Below are 23,669 nucleotides of genomic sequence, written 5' to 3' on the forward strand. Positions count from 1 at the left end.
AAAAAATTTTAAATAAATTGATGAACTACGGGAGGACAGTGCTACAGTGCTAAATAAAAATAAAGTGTGAAGCCACTGACAAGCACCACGACCCAGGGTGTGCCGGCCCAGATCATCACCACAGCACTCATGAAGGGAAGGGGAGGGGAGAGTAAATAAAGTAGGTAGGATGTCACAATTTTGATAGTTCAGAGTTGACACTTGGAACCTTGCATCAGGAACTTTGCACTACCCAGACGCACCCACTGACTAGATTGAAATCCTGATACTTATGCAGTTGCTGCAACCCTGGTCTCCAGGAAACCTTGATTGAGACAGAAGGGCTGCTGTATATGAAAGGTCCTTACAGCTATGATTTGTATGTGGAAAGCAAGTTTAATGTCAAATGGAGACAGTTCACTAAGTCCACCCTGATTTTGGTGTCCACATTTGGTTACACAGACACTATGTGAAGGTGGCTTTAACCAAATTCTTCCTCCAAGTGACATGAAATCAGTCCTCTTAGAGCAGATGCCATTCTCACCCAGAAGAAGGAAGAACAGCGGGTAGGATGCTTATCTTGCATGTTTCCAACCTGGGTTCAATCTCTGGTATCCTATATGGCCCCCACAAACCTGATAGGAGTAATCCCTGAGAGCAGAGCCAAAAGAAGGCCCTGAGCACAGCCAGGTGTGGCCAACTCCCCATAAAAGAAGAAAAGAGAAGAGAGAGTTTTGAGTTCTTTAAAGATGATTGGAACTGGAACAAAATCTTATCCAGAAAACAAAATAAACTAATTGTTTTGAAAATTCAGACTTAGAAGTATATCAAACCTCCAAAGAATCTGGTTTAAGAGTCATACAGGAGCTGGCAATGGTACAGTGGGTCTTGCACATGGTTGACCTGGGTTTGATCCCCGGCATCCCATATGGTCCCCTAAACCTCCAAAGAATCTGGTTTAAGAGTTATACAAGAACTGGCAATAGTACAGTGGGTCTTGCACATGGTTGACCTGGGTTCGATCCCCGGCATCCCATATGGTCCCCTGTGCACTACCAGGAGTAACTTCTGAGCACAGAGCCAGGAGCCAGCCCTCAGCAACGCCAGGTATGACCCAAAAAGCAAAACGAAACAAAAATGTCAAAAGAAATATCAGGGAGGCTGTAGTGATAGCACAGCGGGTAGAACATTTGCCTTGCACACGACCAACCAGGGTTGATTCCCAGCATCTCATATGGTCCTCTGAGCACCACCAGGAGTAATTCCTAAGAGCATGAGCCAGGAGTAACCCCTCTGCATCACCGGGTGTGACCCAAATAGAAAAGAAAAGAAAACAAAATAAAAACCAAAATATCGGAACTCCTTTTTCCAAGACAACTTTTCCTGAAAGTCCTTATCCAATAAGGCAATAAGGCTTAGGTACTATATATATACATATATATATATATATATATATATTTCATCAATTTGCTCGAGCGGGCCCAGTAACGTCTCCATTGGAGACTTTGTTGGTATTATATATATATGTATATATATATGTATATATATATATATATATAGAGAGAGAGAGAGAGAGAATACAGCTCTGTATAATTTCAAGATGTTAAGATGTAGAACTTAAAGAGGAGGAAAGGGAAGAAGAGGTGATGGAAGAGGAGGAGTAGAAAGATGAGGAGGGGAAAGATGAGAGGTAGGAGGAGGAAGAAGAGAAGGAGGAGAAGGAGGAGGAAGAGGGAAGAGGAAGAAGAAGACCTGAACAGCAAGCACTGTGTGCAGTTCTTGAGAGCCCCCTTGGGATAAAGGACCCCAAATTCATATTCAACAAGGGCAGGTGCTCCACCAGGCCTGCCTGACCCAGGAGCCACAGTAAGCAGCCAGATCAGAGGTAGGTTCTTTGCCTGTGGAAGATCTTTGTAGGTGAGCAGGGCATCTGTCTCCCCATGGAGTCGCAGCACTACTAGCTGGCTTGCTACCACAGAGAAGGGGATAACCAGATTTGGTTAGCTTTTTGCTTTCAAGGATCTTGGTCTCCAGAGGTCCATTTTCACTGCACTATTGTGATCATAAATAGAGCACATGCCTTGCATAACTGAGGTCCTAGGTTTGATCCTTACTACTCCCCCTGCCCCCCAATAAACATCCCTAGGGCTGGGGAGATGGTACAGAGGTTAAAGAGCTTGCCCTGCATACTGTCGACCTTGGTTTGCTCTCTGAGCACCCATAGGTGGGCTCCCAAGCACAGAACTGGGAGATACTCTGAGTATTGTCAGGTGTGGCCCCTAACCCCTGCCCACCCCCAAAATCCACACTTCTGATTAAAACAGAAATCACTTAGGCGTGAAATGCTGTTTTAACATCCCCCATACAAAGAAAGATAATAGATCCTTATTATACACATTTCAGAGTCCTAGGCCAGATCACTGAGTAGCTCACTCACCTGATCCAGGCAAAAGGAGCTCTGACATACTGACAGTAGCAAATAGTGTTTAGTTCACTATTTCACACATCCACAGCATATACAACTTCCTTCCTTCCTTCCTTCCTTCCTTCCTTCCTTCCTTCCTCCCTTTCTCCCTCCCTCCCTCCCTCCCTCCCTCCCTGCCTTCCTCTCTTCCTCCCTTCCTCTCTTCCTCCCTTCCTCCCTTATCCTGCTAACATGCAGCTCTGTACTCCCCAGCTCTGTGCCTTGAGTTTCCTCCACCAGGAACGCAGCTTCAGGAACCAAGTCTGGACCTCCCACATGAAAGCCATGTACTTCACCCCACTGTACTCTCTCCAACAGAGAAAGGCGAAATTTTAAAGATGGCTCGCACACATATCTTGCCCTAAGCCCCAGAACCTGGGAATTAGAGGATACTTCACTTTGGTGATTACATTACATAGCACAGTTGATCAAGACTGAGAGGTTGTAGAAAGGAGAAAAACAGAGTAAGAGGGCTGGAGAGATAGTAGGGAGAGGGAGAGATAGTGGGTAGGGTACTTGCCCTGCATGTGGCCTACCCAATTTCAATTTTCAGCATCCCATATAGGGCCCTGAGCCCAGCAAAAAGTTTTTAAAAATTTAAAAAAGAATGGTCTCTGAGTGCAGACCAGGAGTAAAAACCCTGAGCACTGCCGGTGTGGCACCCTCAAAAAAAAAAAAAAAGAGAGAGAGAGAGAGAGAGAGATTGGGGCTATGGGGATAGCTGAAGGGGCTTGAGCACATGTTTTGCATGTGGGAGTCGTGGGTTTGGTCCCTGAAACCGCATGTTCAGGTACCAACTGGAGTATAGCCATTGAGCAGCCCAAGTGGGCCCCCACCAACAAAAAAAGAAGAGGACCCTGAGGTCAGTGGGAGAAGCCGGCCCGACGGCCTTCACTTCTGCCTCAAAGTCTCCTCAGGGAAGCCCTGAACGGCATCCAGATGTTGACCTGCGTGTCATTCACGGGTTATGCGGTAAATGCGCGCTCACGGCAGAAACCAAGCGGGGCCTGAGTCTTCTGGGGCACGAGAGGAAGCTGAGGCCACGGAACTTGGGCCAGCTGGTTGAAATTGCGAGTGCGGAGCATGGCAGGGTCGGGGAGGCCTGCTTCCAGAGCGGGGGTCCCCTTCCTGCTCCCAGCTGCTGGCAAGCCGGCGCACCTGCCCACACAGCTGCTGAGAAACGTGGGAACCAATCAGGCGCCCGGGGTGAAACAGGAATACAGCTCCGGGGGAGGAAAGGATGACTCAGACTCTCACTTATTTTTAGAAACCAGCTTGAAACTAGGGGCTGAGCAGCGGGAGCCTGGCTTTCTGCAGCCAGCGTCAGTCAGGTCAGTCCCCACGGAGGAGCCTCGTGCCTTGGTTTCCCCCACACCTCCCTTTTTTTTTTTTTTTTTAGCTTAACACCCATTGCCACAGGAGGCTGAGGGTATGCAGACACTCTCATCTGAGCACCAGGTAGGGAAGAAAGAGCCGATCCTGGGTGGTTAATATAAGAAAAGCGCGCGCGCACACACACACACACACACACACACACACACACACACACACGGTCACTGAGGCATTCACACACAAACACACACAAACACAAGGTCACTGAGCACCCTCCCCCCACCACACACGTAGTTACTGAGGCACACACACACACACACACACACATGCATAGTCACCGAGGGCTCACACATGTGCTCACTGAGGCATACACACACACACATATAAAGTCACTGAAGTACACACACACGTAGTCACTGAAGCCTCACATGTGTGGTCACGGATGTCTCATACATGGTCACCGAAGCTTCATTCACACACATACACACATGCAGTCATTGAGACACACATACACACACACATGGTCACTGAGGCCTCACACACACATATATATATACACGTATAGAATTGCTGTGGCCTCATACACACATGCTCAGTCACTGAGGTCTCTCTCTCTCTCTTTCTCTCTCTCTCACACACACACACATACACACACATGGTAGCTGAGGCCTTACACACACAGATGCAGTCACTGAAGCTTCACACACACACACACACACACACAGAGTCACTGAAGTCTCACATACACAGACACTGAAGCCTCACATACAGTCACTGAAGCCTCATACACATACACAGAGTCACTGAGGTTTCTCACACGCACACATACACACACACAGAGTCACTGAGGCTTCTCTCTCTCTCTCACACACACACACACACACACAAAGTCACTGAAACCTCACACACATAGTCACTGAAGCCTCACATACAGTCACTGAGGCCTCACACCACACACACAACACACACGCGCTGGCGCATGTTCAGTCACTGAGGCATTTCTCGCCCAGGCTTAACTGGGTCAATATTAGCTGTATCAAAACACGTCCTTCCTAAGGGAGGTGTTCGGAAGAGTTGTGCCACCAAGATCTGGCCCAGGGGCCTTTGGTGCCCTTCCCTTCTCTCTGCCTTACTCCTCAGTCAGTTGCACAGCCCCAAGCCCGGCCTTTGCATCTGTCCAGCCCTGAGCCCCTGAGCTACTGTCCTCTGTACCCCATCCCCCAAGTCCTTGAACATCTTTAACTCACTCTGATCACCGTGCCAAGTGATGTTTCTTGCCTTTCATGGCTCCCTTGCCCTGCTTTAGTTCTCTCCCTAGCACTTTTGGGCCTCTTGGCTGACCTTTCATATAAAACTTTACTTGTGAGGTTGGAGACAGAGTACAAGGGTAAATAAGGTACTGACCTTGCATGCAGCCGACCTGGGTTCCAGTGTCAGAGTCCTGTGTGGTCTCCTTAGCACTACCAGTAGTGATTCCATGAGCGCAGAGCTAGGATTAAATCCCACATGCCGCCCTTATGATTCCCCACCGCCCACCCTCAAAAGAGGCATAAGATTCTTCCTTTCCTTTCAGTAATCAACTAATCTCAATTTTCTTCTGTCGCTTCCAGGAATCTTATCTTTTCAGTGGGGATGTTTGAGGGGTTCTTATTTGAGAGCACAAAGGCAACAGGTGTGTATGTGGGGGTGGGAGGTGGGGGTTCTTCTTATACGAAGACGCTTTCAATTTCAACTTAACTTATAGGAAACCAGGAAATCAGCTTTAGTCTGGCCTATGTGAAATGGGAGTCTAGGCAACACATCTCTAGGTTGCCAGAAAAATCAAATTTTTGTTGAGGTCAAGTGTTTGTTGCTGGCAGAGGAGGACATCTGGGACAGTAGACAAACCTGTGGACCGGAAGTTCTGGTACCTGCAAGCCTGTGCTCTGGGTGAGGCCTCAGTCTTTGAAGCTGGTTCTGTAAGTATTTCTTAGCACTGAACACAAGACTGGAGATGTCACCATATGCCCTAGAGAAAAGCCTGCCCTCTATCTTCTAGTAGGAGGAAACAAGATGGAGAAGTGAATAGAAAATGGATCAGTGCCTTGGGGGCTGGAACTATAGCACAGCAGGTAGGATGTCTGCCTTGCAAGCCGCTAATCTGGGTTCGATTCCCAGCATCCCATATGGTCCCCTGAGTACCGCCAGAAGTAATCCCTCAGTGCATGAGCCAGGAATAACCTCTGTGCATCTCTGGGTGTGACCCAAAAAGAAAAAATAAAGAAAAGGATCAGTGCCAGGGAGAGCATGCAACAGGCCTGCATGTGCTTTACATATGAAAGGCTCAGAGTCAATCCCTGGCACCACATGCTTCTTTGAGCCACAATGGAAATGACTTCATGCATAGGGCAGGGAAAAAGGGATGAACAATATCAAAGCAAAGACCATGAGAATGGGAAGGAATGGGGACATTTGAGGGCTGGATGGAGATGGAGGAGATGACCCGAACTGCATATTCTGCATGCCAGAGGCCAGCTTCCCTCACACTATCCCCAGTGTACTCCAGAAGTGACCACAGGCACCAACCAGTAATAACCCCGAGCACCACTGGGTGTGGCCCCAAAGCAATTCACACACACACACACACACACACACACACACCAGAACAAAGGCCTTGAGCAAAGGTCCAGTGGTCCAGGAGACAGGGCAAAAGGAGAGACCATGTGAGGTGGGGACCCAGGCCATGGTCAGGGCGGCTGAGTGCCCAAAAACAGGAGGTCCCAGGATGCAGGATATCAGCGTTTCAGGAGAGAAAATCCTGAGGCCCCTGGACCACGGAAGAGGGGTGCATTCACCCTATCACACTAAGCGGTGACCGAAGGCAGTGCTGTGTCTGGGTTTCTGTTCTCAAAGATCCCTCTTGACCTTTGGAGATGCACAGGACAGAGAAGGGGGAACAGATGGTCGTCATCCCCCATGTTGAGGGGTGAGTGGGGCTGGAACTGAACCAGACTGGCGGCCTTGCAGTGGGACAGACATTTTTGGAGGCAGAGCAAAGAGGACTGAAGAGTACATGTGAGGAGGTGAGGAGAGAAGGAGCGATGAGGATTCCTGAGCTGCTGGTTTTGATCATAAGGGAAATTGGGAGGGAGAGGTGGGAAGGAGGGAAACCGGGAAGGAAAGAGAGAGAGAGAGAGAGAGAGAGAGAGAGAGAGAGAGAGAGAGAGAGAGAGAGAGAGCTCCCAGGGCTGAGTGCAGGGTTTGTCCTGGATACCCAAGTTCACATCCTGGCACCACATGGTCCCCTGAGCTGCCAGGAGCCATCACCCAAGCTCTGAGTAGCCCCTGAGCACTGCCAGGTGTGGTACTACATCCCCACCCCAAGACAATACTACCAGCTAGGGGATTTATTTTGCCATCAGAGGAAACTCTAAGAACTGGAAGCAGACTTCGGCATGGAGAGAGGAAATGGGAAAGTTAGTTTGGGAGGGCAGGGGGATGTGATACTCTGAGTACAGACACCGTCATGGCTGGTGCCTGGCATATTTTGTAAGCAATCACTAATTAGTTCTCCTAAGAGTTGTTGGGAGTTGTTAATTACCAGAACCCCATTTTACAGGCTCGAGGAAAGTGCGAGTGTCAAGAAATCTGCCTAAGGCTGGAGTCAATTATAGAACTAACAGCAGCACCAATTAATTCCTGGTAGTTCTGCGCTCTGCCAATCTCTTTAACGCCTTGTTTCGAGGTTTGGGGGCGGCACCCACTTGGGGGTGGTGCTCACACGCTGAGCCGAGCTGCTCCCCGAAGTTTGTACCATTTTCATTGCGGTGCCCTCACAGTGCTTACCTGGTCTACACACGCAAACTTCAGCTTTCGGAGGGCGGGGGAGGAAGGGGGGGGGGGCGGGCACCATGATGCCCACCACAGTGCCCGCACACATCCTCACCAAAAGTCCCGATTTCCCAGCTGTAGGGCTCACACATTTCATTGTGCTGCTAGTCAGAGGTTGCCAGTGCCTGAAGGTTCGGCACTTGTGGGACTCTGGGGTTTTTTCCCGGTTTGTTTTACTGAATGAGATTCTGTGGTTTACAATACTGTTATTGATGGTGTCCCCTGCACATAATTCCAACACTACACTCTTCCCCAGTGTACCCACCTTCTTCCTCCAAGGACCCCAACACCCCTCCCTTTCAATTCTACCTACCTCCCACCAACTCAATTATGTAGATCAGTTTTCCCATTATGTTGCTTTGGATCTTTGTTACTAACTCACTATGTATCTTTTTTTTTTTTAACTTTTTGGGTCACACCTAGCAATGCTCAGGGGTACTTCTACTCTGCACTCAGGAATTACCCCTGGCGATGCTTGGGGGACCATATGAGATGCCATATGAGATGTCGGGGATTGAACCAGGTCGGCCACTGTACTATTGCTTGGGCCCTCACTAAGTATCTTTAAGACCCACTTAGGAGAAATCATTCTGTATCTGTCCCTTTCCTTCTGACTAACTTGTCTAGGCATGGTATCCTCTAGTTCTACCCATGTTGCTACAAATGGCAAGACTTTATTCTTTCTTAGAGCTGCATAGTACTTGTTTTATATGGATACACAGTAATCCTTACATCCTTATTAGGCACTTGGGTTGTTTCCATACCTTTTGTACTAGTGTGGCAATGAACATAGTTGTATATGTATCCCTTTGAATTAATGTTTTGTGTTTTAGGATAGGTGCCAACCTGGGTCACCTGATAGTTCTATTTCTGGTTTTTTTTTTGGGGGGGGGGGAATCTCCATATTACTTTCCATAGAGGCTGAAGGACACAAGGGGTTTGAACTCATAACTGTGTGTGTGTGCACAGCAAGTGTTCTCAGCCTCTGTGCTGTGTCTCTGAGCCCCCCAAACCCCGAATTCACCACTGGAATGTAATTTGAATTCTAAGCCCAGGTTTAGGGATTTTTGGATAGTTGTCTTTTAAAACTAGATGGCAAGAAAACTACGTGAAGTCTCAGAGCTAAATCATGTTTAGGTTACTGGAAAATAAATAAATGGGGGAAGCAATGAGTAATCACTGTTTTGATTGGATGGGAGGGTTGGTCCTCACCCAGCCATGCTTAGGGCCCATTTCTGGCTCTGTGCTTAGGAGTGACCTCTGGAGGGTCTCAGAAGAACAAATGTGGTGCCAGGGATGCAAACTAGGGTCTGCAGGATGCAAGGCGAGTGCCTTAACCCTGTACCGTCTCTCTGACCCTTCATGTTTACTTTTTTTTTTTTTTTTGCTTTTTGCGTCACACTCAGCGATACACAGGGCTTACTCCTGCCTCTGCACTCAGGAATTACTCCTGGTAGTACTCAGGGGATCATATGGAATGCTGGGAATCGAACCCGGATTGGCCCCATGCAAGGCAAATGCCTTACCCTCTGTGCTATGGCTCCAGCCCCCATGTTTACATTTTTTTTTTTTAATTTTAGGTTTTGGGGGGATCACATCTGGTGGTGCTTGGGGCTTACTTCTGGCTCTTTGCTTAGGGATCACTCCTGGTGGGCTTGTGCCAGGGATTGAACCTGAGTTGGTCACATACAAGGCAAATCATCACAACAAAAAAGGGAAAGGAAGTGGGCAGGGTGGGAAGAAAGTGAGAGATTTTCAACCATTTGCCCAAAGTCACAAAACTGATCAATGTGGACAGGGCCAGACTCATGTCCTAATTGTGTCTTCCAGAAACCATGAGCTTCTCCAAGATACTTCACTCCACTTCACAGCCCACATTTTGCGTTATTGGAATCCTTATGTTGACTTAGCTGAGGTTTGGGAGACAGAGCACTCATTGGCACTTAGGAACTTGGTGCTGGGGCCCTTTGAGTCCCAAGTTAACCGTGTCCAATGCTGGTCTAGTGGGCAATCTGCACCCAACCTCCTGGCAGAGGGCCCTGGGCCTTCAGAGAAGACCCCGGAACCTGGGCCAAGTTGGCTACCTGGTCTAGCTCTGCCCCTGAAGCCAGGAGAGAAAAGATCCAGTTCCCAGTGCACGCCTCGGCTCTCCATTTCATGGCCAGGCTTGGCTTTCCCGGGCTGCAAACAGGCCCACATCTCTGCTATGTGAGTGGTGAGTGTGTGCCACACGAGAACTCCATCTCCCTCTGATGGTATCAGAGCTGGACGTGCACGCCAACGGTGTCCTACACTGGTGGCTGAGTCAACTAAATGACCAAAATAAAAAATGCTCCGTGGCAAGGCTGAGCAGGTGGAGTGGCGCTCGGCTTCCATTCATACAATCTGATTCACTGAGCAAGAGGGAAAGTCACATGCCCACCACCTGGGATTTGTGTTCCCTGCACGCAGAAGCACAGACGCTCAGTCCTCGCAGGGTGACTAAGCCACCATTTCACCTTGAGCACAAAGAACCTTTGCTTTGCAACCCCACTCCCCCCTGCTACCCCCATACCCCCTCCTCGCTGTAATTAGCTGTCGCAAAGAAGGGGTGCAGATTAGAACACAAGAGGCCGCTGGCAATGGACCAAACACTCGGGAGTATTTATTTATTTTGGTTAAGGAAACAGAGGCTGAGAGGACATGTCTAATCACTGGGTCCTTCCTGGGCCCCTGCCCTCTGTGCTGGGGGATTATTAGTCTGTCTTTGTTTGAGCGGGATAGAAGGGCCCTTCCAGGGAACCCTGTTTGCACGCACCGGTTTGAGTCAGTGATGTGCCAGTAGATGTTTAACAACCGGCTTTGGAGGGGGTTAGAGGTTGAACTGGAGTGTTTGCCGATTGTTGGAGTGTCGATACTTCTCCCCTGACTGATTTCAAGCTAGTAATTGGACATTAATGAACGAGAAGCTGGGCTAAGATATACTCTTGCAACCCCATTGTTTTTGTCTTTGTGCTGCTCCAGAACAATTGGTGCAAATTACCTTAGAAATCTTGATCTTGTGGGTGGGAGAGAGTACAGATGTTAAGACTCTTGCTTTGGGGCTGGAGTGATAGCACAGCGGGTAGGGCGTTTGTCTTGCACAAGGTTGACCCTAGTGCGAATCCCAGCATCCCAGATGGTCCCCCAAGTACGGCCATGAGTAATTCCTGAGTGCATGAACCAGGAATAAACCCTGTGCATCGCTGGGTGTGACCCCCCCCCCAAAAGAAAGACTGTTGCCTTGCCAACAGCTGATTCTGGTCTGCATTCCTGGCACTGCCTATGGTTCCCATACTATGGTCTGAGTACTGCCCGAAGTGAGCACAGAGCCAAGAGCAAAGCCTGAGTACTTCAGGGTTTCAGGGCATGGCCCAAATCTCCCCACTCCCAGAAAACAAGCAAAACAAACCTGGATTGTGGCAGGAAATGGAAATACTTGTAATGTGTCATAGAATCATTGAGACAGAATGGGTTTTGAATACATATTCCTTTAAATGTATTTTTCCTGACATTACTTGTACTTTGAAAACTGTCTTCATTTCTCGTGTTATTGTTTCTTTTTTTAAAAATTTTTATTAGTGAAACACCATGAGGTACAGTTGCAGACTTACAAACTTTAGTGCTTGGGTTTCAGTTATACAATGACCGAGTACCCATCCCTCCACCAGTGCCCATTCTCCACCACCAATGATCCTAGTAGCCCTCCCACCCCCCATCTCCCCATCCCACCCCTCATGTTATTGTTTCATTGTAACTCTCTATCACTTTACTTTAGTAGTGCTTCTATCCAACAGCTGGCGCACCACCTTTCTGGAAACTTCTCCACTGCCCTGAGAGCCTGTGAGAGCCACAACAGGATGCAGTGGAGAGCAGAATGCGGACGAGCTCAGCCAGATCTCATCGCCACGTGCCTCTCTCACTTTGGTCACTTAATCAGACAAAACAGACAAGAGCACCCCCACTGCTGCTTACTGGGGGTTACCTACCCCAAACCTCTGATTTTGTAAAGGAGGAAGTCTCAGAAAAGTCTCAAAAGTCTCATGGTGGCGGCCTCAAGAGCAGGTGCTGCTGAGCTCCGGTTTTCGGTTGTTGTTGCTGGGGGAGGGGCCACACCTGACAGAGTGGCTCTGAGCTCCGAGCTCAGGGTCACTCCTGGCGGGGCTCAGTGGACCCTATGGGTTGACGGGGACTAAGCCCAGGTTAGCCGTCTACAAGGCAAGTGACCTACCCACTGTACTATCACTAGACCCCAGAACTTTGACCTTGTGTGAGCTGCGCAGGCTAGCTGAATTAAGCTGCTGGCTAGCTGCATCTCATTTTGGGGGGGGTCCCAAGTCGTGCCCAGAGGAGGATCTGGGGACGACTCCTGCAAATACTTGGTTCACTTTGCTCTAGAGTCCAATGCTAGATCCCAAGGTTTTCAGTGCTGCTGGGGCCATATAGTGCCGAGGTCCACCTAAGTGGTGTGTGTATGTGGGTGGTTGGGGGGTGGGGGTGGAGGGCTCCAGAGTCATATTCAGCCATGCTGCAGACTGTGTGGAGCTGGGGATGTACTGGGACCAGGCACAGGCAAACCACACCACTCAGGTCTGGTCTAGCTCCCCAGCTCTATCTCACTGCTCCTTAGGGGGCCATCCCCGGGGTGTCATTGAGTCACTCCTGGTGATGCTAAGCCAGTGCTCTGCCCAGGGATGTGATACTTGGAGTCCCTGGGCTCACACCCAGGGGGGCTGGGACCAGGGAGGCATGTGGTGGCAGGATTGAACTCGGGGTCCCATGCATATGAGGCAAGTGCTTGACCACTTGAGCTATCCCCCCAGATCCCAGAGGATCTCATTTGGTTTTGGTGGTTTGGGCCACATCTGGTGGTGCTCAAGGGCCACCTTGGCGGCTCAGTCGCTCCTGGCAGTGCTCCAGGGACAGCACGCATTGCCAGGGGTCACACGGGGGCTGGCTGCATGCCAGTAATCACCTTAACCACTGCACTAACACTCTAGTCCTTGTTTGGTCTGGTGGTGTTTGGTATCATGCTGGAAGGTGGTCAGGAGTTACTCTGCTGGGTTCTGGGGCTGGGGGTGGGGGGAGGCAGTGGGTACTGGGATCAAGCAAGGCAGCCTGTATGCATGCTGTACACTCCAGTCCGAGTCTCTCATTTGAACTTCACAAAGATCAAAGAAAAAAAATGCCTCTTTGGATACCTTAGCCAAAGCACCAAGAAACAACTTTGCTTCTTGGTTTTGTGTTTAGTCACTCAAGCTGCCTCCTATTTCTTATCTGAGAGCTGAGATTCTGGTATGTACTATTTTATATACTTCACTCTACCTGGCACAGAGCCTTGTATACCATAGGTGCATAATAATTGCTTACTGCATATATTTAAAAAAATTTCTTTTAGTGAATCACCGTGAGGTGCAGTTACAGACTTACAAACTTTCATGTTTACGTTTAAGTCATACAATGATCGAGTACCCACCCCTCCATCAGTGTCTATTCTCCACCACCAATGTTCTCAGTATCCCTCCCACCACCCCCACCTCATTCTCCCCCCCCCCACCCCCCCATCTGTGGCAGGTGGATTCCCTTTTTTTCTCTCTCTCTCCTTTTGGGTGTTTTTGTTACTGCATATATTTTAATAGTTGGGCTTCAGATCCAAATACACTGCTTGAAGCTTTCATGAACACGGCCTAGGAGCTGAGGAGAGATTGCAAAGGGCTGAAACACAAACTTCACATGTACAAGGTTCAGTTTCAGTCCCTGACACTGCGTGGTCCCCCAAGCGCTGAACCAGAATAGTCTCAGGGAGCACCACCAAGTGTTGATCAAACAAACAAGCAAACAAACAAACAAAAGCAAAACAAAAACAAAAAAATCAAAACACTGCTGAGCATGTCTGGTTATTGTTTTTAAAAGAACTTTCAGAAACATTAGCTTGGTAGTAAATTTGTGCAAAGATCTCACCACTCAATGCATGTTGACATGTACAATCTTTAAATATATCCACCACTTGGCAACCATCACCACTCTCCATTTTAGAATTTTTTGTGTCATTGTTGGGTTTGGGGGCCATACCCAGTGATGCTCAGGCCCGGCTCCTGGCTCTGTATTCAGGGATCACCCCTAGTGTGGACCAGGGGACCAACTGGGATGTAGGATCAAAGCTGGGTTGGCCATATGTAAGTTAAATGCCCTACCCACTGTCCTATCACTAAGCTTCTATTTTTAAAATCTACCATACTAGTGGTAAGGGAAAGAAAAAGGACCAAGCTCAGGCTTTGCACAGAGGAGCCCTGGGTTTGATTCCCAGCACCACAAGATCAGGTACCACCAGGAGTGACCCCCGAACACAGAGCCAGGAGTAGCCCATAAAACCACCAGGTAAGGGCCAAAACAAAACTTGCCCACACTCTCTAATTTTGTTCATTTATTGAATAAGTTATTAGCACTGTGGCACTGGCACTGTCCTCCTTTTTTTTCATCAATTTGCTCTAGTGGGCACCAGTAATGTCTCCATTGTGAGACTTGTTGACACTGTGTTTGGCACATCGAATATGCCACGGGGAGCTTGTCAGGCTCTGCTGTGCAGGCGGGTAGCTTGCCAGGCTCTCCGAGAGGGACTAGCATATGGTAAAAATGAACAGTCTGTTAGGGTGTGCAGGAAAAAAGTGACCTTTAGCCTTCTGCCCCTTCCACTTTTTTTTTCGATAGAGGCAAGCTATGATTATTGCTGTGTTTGAGACAGGAGCACGGCAGCTGGCCGGCCAAGGGTCCAATCCTGGCTCTATCACCTGTGTGTCCTTGGGCGAATGACTTATCCTCTCTGTGTCCCTGGAAGACAGAGATGATAATTGTCTTTGCCTCTAAGGGGCACTGGAAGAATTTAGAAGCTCTTGTATCTAAAGTGCTTAGAAGAGTGCATGTAGCAGTACTTTTATGAATAACCCCATGGGCTCATTCTCTTCCCAAAGACATCTGAGCTCAGGTGACCAAGAGGCTATTGTGGATGTGTCAGCAAGAAAGTGGGGGGGGGAGGTTAGAGGGTGGGAGGCAGCCCAGGCAACTAGCAGGACCTAGAGGCATGCCCAGGGGTTTCTTGCTCTGCCTGGACTTCTGTCCTGCTCTGGAGCCTCTGATTTGGCCTTTCTGGGTCTTCTTGGTCACCCAGGTAAAATGGGCCTGGGTGGCTAACCATGTTGAAGTTCCTTCACAACTGATCTTTGTGTCTGTCTGTCTCAGCATGGCCTTTGAGGGGAAGTGAAGTCTTCTGTAGGTAGAGAAGAACATGGGTGCTCCCAGGCCAGCTGGACCATCTACTTGGCTCATCCTCTTTAAGAGAAAAAGAGAGAGAGAGAGAGAGAGAGAGAGAGAGAGAGAGAAGGAGAGAGAGAGGAAGGAAGGAAGAAAGGAAGGAAGGAAGGAAGGAAGGAAGGAAGGAAGGAGGAAGGAAGGAAGGAAGGAAGGAAGGAAGGAAGGAAGGAAGGAAGGAAGGGAGGGAAAGAATAAAGAGAATAAAGTATTTCAATGGTTGTGGGAACTACAGTCATGGTGTTAGGGGGAATGGGGTGTGTGAGCCAGGGATTGAACCCAAGGCTTGTGCTCCTCCACTCCAAGAATTAGGGACCCCAGCCTTCCACATCCTCTTTGAAAAGAGCCCAGATTAAAAGCCAGAGAGAGAGGGAGGGAGAGACAGAGAGAGAGAGAGAGAGGTGGAGGGAGGAGAGAGGGAGGGAGAAAGGGAGAGGGAGACAGAAGGAGAGAGAGATGAGCAAGAGTGTGCAGGAGAGGAATGGGGAAGCCGATCCCAACTCAATCCCTATCACCATACTTAGGATCCCCTGAGAACCACCAGAGTCACTCTCAAGCATAGAGATAGAAACAGCCCCTGAGCACTGCTGGCTATAGCCTAACCACCCACCCATCCCATATTCATTTATGTGATCAATTTTCTTTTCTTTTATGGATGTATAGGAGACATAAAAGAACAGATATCTTGGGGCCAGGGCCACAGTGCAGTGAGTAGGGTATTTGCCTTGCACATGGGCAACCTGTGTTTAATCTCTACTACCCCATATGGCTCCCTGAGCCCTGTGTGATCTCTGAGTGCAGAGCCAGAAGTAAGCCCTGAGCACCACCAGGTCTGTCCCCAAAACAAAACAAGCAAATAAAAGAACAGGACTCTGTTTGGAGGAGTTTTATTTTCCTTTTTTTCGGAGGGGCCGGGGGGGGGGGGGGGGGGGAGGGTAGGGAACCATATGGAGTGCCAGGAATTAAACCCAGATCAGCCATGTGCAAGGCAAGTGCCCTACTTGCTATACTATCACTCTGATTTCAGGTTTTATTTGTTTTATTATTATTATTTTGTGGTGCTGAGATCCAGCCCAAGGACTCACCTGTGCAAAGCATGAGCTCTGCCAGAGGGCCACATCCCAGCCAGAGTAACCAGTGTCACCAGGTTGGCTGTGAAGTCCCACTCTTGTCTTAGGTCTTTGGTTTGGCTTGATGTCCTTATCTGTGAAACAGACACAGTCATACTGCATTCATGCAGTTGTGGGTGGAACTGGAGACATCACACAAAGATCCACTTATTAGCTCCTGGCACCCCATATGGTACCCGGAGCCTGGCCAGGAGTGCTCCCTGAGTGCAGAGCCAGGAGTAAACCCTGAAGACAGCCAGGTGTAGTTCCCCCTAAAAAAAAAAAAATAATAAGTAAGTAATAATGCTGTTTGTTTTTGTTTTTTGCATTTTGGGTAACACCCAGCGATGCACAGGGGTTACTCCTGGTTCATGCACTCAGGAATTACTCCTGACTGTGCTCAGGAGACCATATGGGATGCTGGGAATCGAACCCGGGTCTGGCTGCGTGCAAGGCAAATGCCCTACCTGCTGTGCTATCACTCCAGCACCAATAATGCTGTTTGAAGACTGAAGAGATAGCATAGGAAGTGAGAAACTGGTTTTAGTCACAGTGACCCTGGTTCAAATCCCCAGCACCACACATGGTCCCCTGAGCAACCACCAGGGGTCACTCAGCAGCACAGAGCCAGGAATACTCCCTGAGTAGTACTGGGTGAGGCTTCTGCTCTCCACAAAAGCCATTTGTATCACTTAAAATTGCATGGACTTGGGCCAAAGAGATAGTACAGCAAGTAGGGCACTTGCCTTGTACACAGCCAACCTAGGTTTGATCCGCAGGGCCCCGTATGGACTCCAGAGTTACCAGGAGTGATCCCTGAGTGTAGAGTCTTGAGAACTGCTGTGGGTGGCACCAAAAACAGAATAATAAAATTTTGTGGACTGCTTGCCTCTTTCCCATTTGATAGGTTCTCTCTCCAGACCCTACTTTCATTTCTTGGAACCCAGATCAAGGAACTGGGAAAGAAGAAAAAGAAATAGCCCTTGCTTGGCTTGGCATCTGACTCAGCATCTTGCAACCACACAGCTGCCGATGGCCGTCAGTTGCTTGCCTCCTGAGAGCATCCACGGGCCCCTGACTGCTCCTCCTGCACCTCCCAGTTCTGCTCTTCGGCCAAGGCAGAGAAAAGCGCAGAGGCGTGAAGGAGCCAGAAGAACCCAGGTGTCCCACTCCTTGTCCAAGCATCTTTCCATTTCTCTTTGTTCTTGAACAGATTATCTCTCCTCTACCCTTTCACCAACAAGAACACCACACATTATCTCCTAATCCTCCACAGTGGCGTGGAGGATCCTTTTAAATATCAGCGGTTACACAATTGTGACACTTGAGACATCACAGTCATAAGACCAGCAAGGCGTCTATGGAAATCACAGTCAAGATGGGCGTAACCCTTCCTTCCCCCCCCAAACTTATTTTGTTGCTGTTGTTCTGATCTTCGGGCAGTAACAAGAGGCTTTCCTGTGACATAGCGAAGTCTTCCTGCATGGGGCTGAAATGAAACTAGGGCAGGTCCTTTGAACCCCACAGTGCTTCAGAGTCTACTTCTGGTTGGAAGTGACACCCTTATGCGTTCATGTTTAGATCCCAGGCTTGAAAGAAAGAGAGAAAGAAAGGCATCAAGGAGGAAGACTGAAGGAGTTGAAATCAACTTTCTTTTCTTCTCATATTTGGACAAACCCATAGCGAAATCCCAATTTGGAGATTTTCCTAAAGTTAGTCCTCTTTATTTGTATTTTATTTTTTGCTTTTGGGTCACACTCAGATGATGCTCAGGGGTTCCTCCTGGCTCTGCACTCAGGAATCACTCCTGGCGGTGCTTGGGGGACCATATGGGATACTGGGAATCGAACCCGGGTCGGCCACGTGCAAGGCAAACGCCTTACCCGCTGAGCTATTGCTCCAGCCCCTAAAGTTAGTCCTCTTTAAACGTGAGCCTCTCAAAAAGTTTGTTTGTTTTGGGACCACAGCTGACAGTGCCAGAGATTACTCCTCATTCTGTGCTCAGGAATCACTCCTGGGTTTGCTCAGGGGACCATGTGCAGTGCCAGGAATTGAACCGAAGTCAGCTATGCACACAATAGTTCTCTCTCTCTCTCTCTCTCTCTCTCTCTCTCTCTCTCTCTCTCTTCCCCCAGATTTGTGTGTGACTGTGTGTGTGTGTGACTGTGTGTGTGTGTGTGTGTGTGTGTGTGTGTGTGTGTATGTGTGTGTGTCTGGTCTTGTACATAGAAAATTCAAATTAATCCATAAAATGCTACAGTGGCATGTTGTCAATTCCAATTCAATCCCTGGCATCATCTATATTTCCCCAAGCCCTGCCAGGAGTGATTTGTGAGCACAGAGCCAGGAGCAAGCCCTGAGAACCTCTGGCAGTGACCCCCTAAACAAACCACTATAGCATTCTCTACAGAAATACAAAAATATATCTTTTCAGCTTTTTATGCTACCATGCTAATGGCTTCTTACCTTTGGGCCCAAAGGTTTACAAATACAGAAAAGGAAAAAGGGATCCGTGCCCAGAGTTTGAGTTCTGAAATGGTCCCTTTGGAGCACGGGGCTTAAGTCAAGCAGCCATGATTATCTGTGTTTTGAAGGACCGTGTATTTTTCAGACTCTCTTGACACTTAAACCTGGGTTTCGTGCTTTTCTGGTTGGGAGATCCTGGGCAAGTCACTTAAGCTCCCTGAACTACTGTGCACACATCTGGTAGGAGCTTCAGGATGGCTAGGAGAGAGAATACGGACCACCTCCTGCCCACAGCAGCCTTCTCTGTACTGCAGCACTATTCAGAGTAGCCAAGATCTGGAGACAACCCAAGTGCAAGAGATGAGTGGATAAAAGAACTGTGGTTCTGGGAGAGAGAGAGAGAGAGAGAGAGAGAGAGAGAGAGAGAGAGAGAGAGAGAGAGAGAGAGAATGTGCAAGGATTAATGCACTGTTCTTGCATGTGGCCAACTCAGGTTTGATCCCTGGCTCTGCAAAGGTCCCCTGAGCCCTGCCAGGAGTGATCCTTAAGCACAGAGTCAGGAGTAACCCCCAAGAATAGCCAGGTGTGGCCTCCAAACCAAAAGAAAATAAACAACAACAACAAAAGCCCAAATAAATAAAAACAACCATGGTATATATAAACAGAGGGAAACCACTTGATTATGTGAGATGAAATCACGAGATTCACAGCTTGGATGGAAGGAACTAGAGGGTATGGTGCTGAGTGAAGTCCAGAAGAGGGACAGACCGGGGCTGGAGCAATAGCACAGTGGTAGGGCATTTGCCTTGCACGCGGCCAACCCAGGTTCGATTCCCAGCATCCCATATGGTCCCCTGAGCACCACCAGGAGTGATTCCTGAGTGCATGAACCAGGAGTATCCCCTGTGTATTGCCGGGTGTGACCCAAAAAAGAAAAAACAAAGAAGAGGAACAGACCAAAAACAGAGTAAGGGAGCAACAAATGGCCAACGGATGGTGCCAACAATGACTTGGGAGTCAACCTATAGAAATGAATTTGCGAGGAAGGAAGTGGTCGGTGGGGAGAAGGATGACCTTGAGACTTTGAAATGCTGAAATGCCTGAAACGTTATCATTATTATTTACTTTACCATTTGGTCATCTTAGGGTATTTTTACCATATCCACAGTGCTTAGGGACTACTCTTGGTTCGGAGCTTATAGGTCACTCCCACTCAGTGCCTGGCGGGGGGGAAGGGATCATGGTGCCAGAGATGGACCCATAATCTGCCACATGCAAGGCAAGCACCTTAGTTCCTGTATTTTCCCTCTGGCCCTGGAAACTTTATTTTGAACAGTATTGTAAGGCATAGTGCCTACATTTGTTTTCTGGGGGGAGAAAGAAAAACAGATGCCCTTTCCTTCCTTTCTTTTCTCACCGCCAAGATGCTTCTAGCACTTCTCTCCAAATCCTGCTTGAGGCTTCCCTGATTTCCACTGACAATATGCTGCCTCAGCTCTAAGCAGATTCCCCCTCCCCCCAACACACACGCACACGCACACGCACACGCACACGCGCGCGCGCGCACACACACACACACACACACACACACAGCTTCATTCACTTCCATTTTTGACCTGGTTCTCCAAAGGAATCAAATCCTTGGCAAAGAGATTTGAAACGAACACTGCAGGCAAAGCCCAAAAAGTCAGCTGAAAAACCACAGCCCCCTCAAAACTTCCCTCTTGGGGATTCCTCTCTGAGTACCTCCCTCCCTTTGCACTATGGATTCAGCCCATAGCTTACTGCATAGCTGGTTCTCAGCCTGTGATCCCAAACGACCCAGACAGCAGCTCTCCTCTGCATCGTTGGCATCTGTGAATGGCCTCGGCTTCTCTGCAGCAACTCTCCTGGGCCAGCACACCAACCCTGGGGCCCTAGGTAGTTCCTTTTTCACACCTTTGGAATTTACTCCACAGATTCCTAAAGGTCTGGGTAAGTCAGTCTGGAGACATGCCCTGTACTGAAAGGGCGTCTGTGTATTAAGATCACAATCGCTGGTCCTGGAGGAGGGTTTCCTAAGGCATAATCAGAGTCCCTTGGGCCCAGAAGGGCCAGATCAGGAACATGGTTTGCAACACTTTGCTACAGACACGAACCAGAAAACTGCAGTGAAGGGTCATTTCTTCATTCATCTAAAGTTTTTGTTTGTTTGTTTGGGGCCACACTGGACTGTGCTCTAGGTTTACTCCCAGCTCTGTGCTCAGTGATCACTCCTGGTGGTGCTTAGGAGAATCTGTGTGGTGCCAGGGATTGAACTGGGGTTGTCTGGGTGCCAGGCAAGTGTGTTACCCACTGGACTATCGGTCTCTTTCATCAATTAAAAAAATGTTCCTATCAACTGAAATTATATAGTTTACAGTATCTATTAATAATGATTTCTCATGCCAGTGATAATGGCACGTATGAAAAAGTCTGGAAACAAAGAGTTTGGGCAGGATTGCGATGAGAAAGGACCCCTCATCCACTGTTGGTGGGAACGTCGTCTGTTTCAGTCTCTACTGAAAGCCACATGGAGGTCTATCTAACCCTTAGGAATAGGACCCCCGTAGGACCCCATGATACCACTTCTTAGCATCTATATCTCCTACACAAAGACATTAATTTGAAAGGCTACATGCACACTTTTGTTCCGCACCACACTAAGTAGAATAGCCCAAGTATGGAAACAACCTAAATGCCGCTCATCAAATCTTTACTGGTCTGATTCAGTGGTACAAAGCACTCTGCCAGGACACCGGAGCAATGAGGAGGAGTAAGTCACAGCTCCTCGGGGCCAAGTTAAATGTACCCACTTGTGGTGGCTACAGTGCCATGTGACATATGTTCTAAAAGAGAGCGCTCTCAAGAACCACGTGTCTCAAGGGAAGGAAGCCCTCACACTGTGGGTGGCAGAGTGTGGTGCACAGGGAATGTCACCCCAGAGTCCAAGACTGTCTTCAAGAAAGGGAGAAAAACTACACTGTAGCACTGTCCTCCCGTTGTTCATCGATTTGTTCTAGTGGGCACCAGTAACGTCTCAACAAATTGTGAAACTTGTTGTTACTGTGTTTGGCATATCGAATACATCATGGGTAGCTTGCCAGGCTTTGCCGTGCGGGCGAGATACTCTCGGTAGCTTGCCAGGCTCTCCGAGAGGGGCAGAGGAATCGAACCCAGGTCAGCTGTGTGCAAGGCAAATGCCCTACCTGCTGTGCTATCACTCCAGGGAGAAAAACTACCAGACAAAAGTGCATGAGGCAGGTTGGTGGGACAGAGCCCTCTAGTTGAATCCCCCCCAGAAGTCAGCCTGATGACAGGGAATTGGGTGTGATGGGTAGTGTCTGAGAGCTGATCACAGCAGCTGAGGTGAGGAAAAGAAAAATGGATTTCCTGGACAGTCTATTGTGGGCAATGGGGTCTTAGTTGCTTTGGGCAATTCTGAAACCCTTGTGGAGTGCATGTCTCAGTTATCCCCACCCCAGAGAGCTAGTACTTGCTTTGCACACAGCTGACCTCTGTCAGATATCCCATCCCCTGAACTCAGCCAGGAGTCGTTCCTGAGTACAGAGCCAGGAATAGCACCTGAACATTGACAGGTGAGGCCCAAACCCTCCCCACAGAACAAAACAAGAGTTATTCCAACCAAACAGCAGAGAAGCTGGGGTGGAGTTGTTGTTTCCAGATACCCACCCAGTTCTACCAGCTTGGATGCTCCCACAGCCAAAGAAAAAAGTCGCAGAAGGTGTGATATAGGTGATCTGTCTGTGCACATATGACTGTGGCCCCCTCAGCCTTCACTGCAGCAGGCCACAGCCCTGGAGCATGGAGGAAGCCCCTGGATGCTCTCTCTCTAGTTCACTGTCTCCCCACTGACAAGGGGAAACTCAATTGCAGACAAGGAAGGCAGGAGCCAAGCTGCATGCCTTCCTGAGGGGGCGGATCTCCATTGGCTGGAGGATGGAAGTCCGGGGATCTCTGGAGAGCTCAGTGTTGGGTAAGCATTGCTGAGGCTCCATGAGCAGACAGAGTGGGCTGTGGGAATGGTGGAACCATGAGAGATGCCGAGTCTGCCCACACCGCAGATGGAGGAATGCTGGTGCCTCCAAACACAAGGGGATAAACTAAACTATTCACTATACTCCTGGGCAGAGCCAGGCCCTTGTGCTATTAGAGTAATTACTCAGGGACTTGGGAGATGCCCAGTGGGCTGGAGCACGTGTTGTTTCACATGCCGGAGGCCCGGGTTTGACCCCTGGCATTATACCACAATGGTCCCCTAAGCCCTGCCAAGAGAACCCCTGAGCACTGCCAGGTATACCACACTCCTCCCCCCTCATAAAACAAATTACATTCTTTATGAATAATTACCCATCTACTTGTCTGTGTTTACCCAACAACCCCATCAATTTTGGGGTTACCACTTCATGAGCCACCCTGAGCGCAACCCCTAGTATAATCTAATACACAACAGGAACCCTGGGGCTGGAGGGATAATACAGTGGGTAGGGCACTTGCCCTGCACAAAGCTGAACTGGTTTTGATGCCCTACACACAATTTGGCCCCTCCAAGCACAGCCAGGAGTGATCCCTGAGCACAGAGTAGGAGGATGTTCTGAGAACCAATGGGTGTGGCATCAAAAGGAACCCAGACAATATTTTGCTTTTTTTCTTTTTGGGGGATGGAGGGCCACACCCAGTAGTGCATGGGGGATCGAGTAGTGCCATGGTTCTGATCCAGGACTCTCACATGCTCCAAAGATTTTAGTCACCTGCTGGCCCCAGAAGCGTTTAACTGATGAGCTCGTGTGTCCTCATGATTCTGCCTTGTGCTTCCATCAGAACTGTCTGCCTTCCCAGCATGCATCCCGCTCTCTCCTTTGTGCATTTGGAAGTGGCCTGGCATGGTGGTCCTGATGGGGTGCTCTGACATATTCTGGAACTTCTTTCCTGTAAGTTGAGAACCAGCCACAGAAGACACTTTCTTCCCCGCCCCGGCGCCTCAGCGGGGCCTCCTCTTCAGACAAGGCCTGACTGTCACTTACATAGGAGACGTTCTGCCATAAACCCATTGACATTACGGGAGACTGGACTTTCCCTCGTGCTGT

This window comes from Sorex fumeus, unplaced genomic scaffold (genome assembly GCF_029834395.1).
Source record: "Sorex fumeus unplaced genomic scaffold, SorFum_2.1 ptg000055l, whole genome shotgun sequence".
Classification (NCBI taxonomy): Eukaryota; Metazoa; Chordata; class Mammalia; order Eulipotyphla; family Soricidae; genus Sorex; species Sorex fumeus.